Here is a 3,876-nt window from a genome sequence, read left to right as displayed (position 1 = left end):
ACGAGTCGGAATGAAAGGCAAACGGTTGCTTCGGTACGACCCTTTGGTGTTCCAAGCGTGTGTGTTAAGTTTACCTTGCAAGGTTAAAATTCGATTCAGAATCGTCCGCTTCTCACGAAGATTGAGACTGCTTGATCCTTTTGGCACATAGAGTAACAAGAGCAATGCTATGAATATCAAAGATGGTGTTTGGTTTAAGACCTTACCATGCTTGAGTAGTTATAGGTGCCTACCTAGAATGGATAATTAATTAGAACCTGAAAGCTAAAAAGTTGAATTTAAGGATCTACTCTTTGTTTCTTTTCAGCTAAAACTAACCCCAGAACCATTACAAGCCTTCATAAGTCTAGTTACGGGCTAAACTATACCCAAACCCGGGTAAGCCTTGCTGAGTATTAGTATACTCAGACTTGCTAGTTATATGTTTTTCAGGAAACATCTTTGAAGACCCTACTCTTCCCCTGCATTGGCCCTGTGCTCTTCCAGATGATTGGTCCGTGGAATGGGATCCGTCCTCGGCCAACACCGATGATTCCGAGTGATGTCGTGCCCGGGCTTAGCATGGCATCCGTCTTGACGACGAGTTAGGAATCGCCGCTTATGTTTTCCGCTTCTAAGAACCTTAACTTTAACAGTTTGTAATAATCTCTCTGCGTTGAAACTTCGTACTACTTTTGGAAACTCTTGTAATGTAATTCCCTGTGATGTAAAATATGATGGTGACTGTATCTCTGGACTCACCTTCGTGTGAGGTAACCTTATTTGATCATGTGTATCGGTGGTTTATCGGGACGTTACCCGACAGGCCAAGGGATTATACCGTTTGAAGCACGTTGGAGCCCTCGAGAGTGGACTCGCGTACTTGAGCCGGTATAATTCAGGTTGGTTCTGCCACATTCATCTTCTTTCGCGAGCCAGGGGAGGGGGAAGCAGCCGTCGGCGAGCTAGGGAAGGGGTAGGGGGTGGAGCGGCGGCCAGGGTGGTGGTCGAGGGGGCGGAGCTTAGGGTTCGGGGTTCCGAGGCTCCAATGGCCACCTGCTCTAGAGGAGGAGGTCGACGGGGCAGTAGCGGTCCGGCGGTGGTGGCGGTTCGACCGGCGGCGGAGGTGAGATAGCGCGGGAGCGCCGCTGGCCGGGAGGGGCCGAACATCCGGTGGGTGGTGGCCAGCGGCGGGGCCAAGAGAAGGCCGCGGTGGTGACGGCAGTGCGGCGGCGAAAGTGGTTAGCAGCGAATGTGCCGAAGGCGGCGTCGGAGCTGGGAGAGGCGGAAGAAGGCGGGGATGCTGGTGCCTGCGATTGGACGAGCTCCAATCACATGTGCTAGGAATAGATGCCCCCTACTTCCTCCCCACAGGCATGGCCAGGAGAGAGCAGAAGGCTACACAATCACAGGTTTGTTTTTTCTGCTCTAATAAACTTTTTTTTTCCTCTACTCGCTGGACAACTTCCTAACCGAAGTTGTAGGGGAACCAGGGAGGGCACGGAACAGGCAGACGATATTCCTGCTAGGTGGAGTGTGTTGGGTGCTCTGGAAAACACGGAACGACTGGGTTTTCAATGACATCCTGATTTCGAAACCTAACGCTCTTGCTTACAGAATAGTGGGCTTTTTACAGCATTGGTGCGGGATGGCGGCCAGCACGGACCAGGAGGGGCGGCAAGCTTTGGTGGAGAGGCTAAAGGATGGTGCCCAGAAGACCTGATGCAGATTGACGCTGGAGAGGTCTGCTGAGGTTCCAGACCTGCCAGCCGTCCTCTTCGTTCTATGCCTTAGAAGTAGGTTGTGGTTTCTATGAGCAAGTTGAGGGTGGCAAAGAAAGGGTTTGGTGGAGAGTGTAAAAGGTTGCTGGTTCTCTCAGCCCTGCTGGCTGCAGCTAGTTTTTCTGCTGCTGCGTCAGCTCCTTCTGTGTGGCTCTTTAGCACAAAACCTTTAATCTGTAAGCTGGTAACCCCAGCATAACTCTCTGTGATGCTTTCAATATAAGCAGGACCAAAGGGTGGTCTTTGGTCTAAAAACGTGTACGCGTTCAAGTTGACTGCTACTTGCTACTTGATAGCTGTATATATATATATATATATATATATATATATATATATATATATATATATATATATATATATATATATATATATATATATATATGTATATATACATATATACATATATATATATATATGCTTGTCTACTTTGGACACGGTTTGATGGAAGCTCTGGTGTGTGTCTGATGATACGTCCCACAAAATGTTTCATCTGTATAAGTAAGGTACTAAATTCAGTGAGTCAACTTGCAGGCAGGCAGTTGCCAGAAACAATGTTGACATGATCAACTACTGAATTTTCCCCTACCTTTTGATCTCTAAAAAATCATGGGAATATTGGTATTAATATTGTTTGTATATTTTTATTGCATTATTATTCAGAGGCCCTAACATCCGAAGTTTTGAATCATTGTAACACATGATGTGAGTGTTCTTTTAGGTATTGACAATGGCAGGGCCTACAAGAGTCTGGAGAAATCATCAGCTTAGCAAAACTATTTCTCTTATCTTTGGAGTGTAGAAAAATCCTGAGCAATTGAAGTGCGGCAAATTTTGTGTTGCATATGTACAAGTGTCCTGAAAGCTCAATGTGAGCCCATCAAATTTCCTTAGCTTTACTATATGCACCTGAAATGAGAGCACAATAGTCTTGGGTGATTGTATCTCCACTCAATTTCCTTTGACCTCACGGTATTTGTTTTGTTAGTTATATGATTGGCACAATGATTGGCTTGTATGATTATGTATCTTCATCGGCTACATTAAGTATCTTTTAATATACAAATGATAAGTATGATTGATTCATAGTCTCTAAGTTTTTTTTTTCAAAATACATGTGTGCCGCATGTACACTTTACTAGTATCATTCAATTAATCAAGTCATCATGTAGTGGGAAGATTTTCCACGAGGACTTCTCCATATCGATGTCATCACATATATATATATATATATATATGTGCACCAATCTTTTTTTTGGGTAGTTACTTTGCATGGGAATTAAAAAGTCATTCGTGTCATTTCCAAGATAGCAACTCAAATAGGACTATCAAAAAAGAATAGAGCGAGTACTTATTAATCCATTGTTTTATTGGGAGCTGCCATATATCTAAGTAATACAAAAATACCATTGAAATTAAAATACATGTGATGGGAACAATTTCGAGTACTTATTTTAGAACAAGTAAACTGCATCACAAATGGAATGTAAGAAGATATCTGAAATCAAAATGCAGTTATCATAGCCTACAAAACATATTATCCAGAATGCTGTGAACAATTTTTAATAAGGGCGTAGGTGGCCATATGTGAATGTGCAGCTTCAACTCATGAACAAGATAAGTGAGCTAATGTATAATAGAGCTATATGTGGGTGTTCACGTTGCTAAATTGGGATACTTCTTATACAAGCAAATTAGTAGCATTAGTATATCTATCAGCTTATCTGTTAGTTCAGCTTTGCTACGCCTGTTCATTCATCAGAATTACTTGAAAGCAATGGCTGTGCATCTCTCCTCTAAGCACAGTGCCATTTGGCCTTTTCAAACATCCCATTTGGAAGTCCCCTTTGCAATCCATGACTTACTTGAATATATAGACCTCTACAATGTGATGATATCAAAGACCGCTTTTATCTGTGATTGTCAATTATCTTTTATACATAATCATCAAAGCTGGCAGATGGTTAAACAGTGAAACTGAAGGCACAAACGTACCACTGGAAATTGTATACCCATTTCGGGCAAATCCAAAAGTAGTGTCAGACAAAATCCGATGGAATTCGAATTATTAATTAATACTTCCTCCGTTCCAAATTGGTTGTCGTTTTAACAAATCTAG

Source organism: Panicum hallii, chromosome 6 (assembly GCF_002211085.1).
Source record: "Panicum hallii strain FIL2 chromosome 6, PHallii_v3.1, whole genome shotgun sequence".
NCBI lineage: Eukaryota > Viridiplantae > Streptophyta > Magnoliopsida > Poales > Poaceae > Panicum > Panicum hallii.
The sequence above is the reverse complement of the archived record's forward strand: the minus strand, read 5'-3'. Positions refer to the sequence as shown.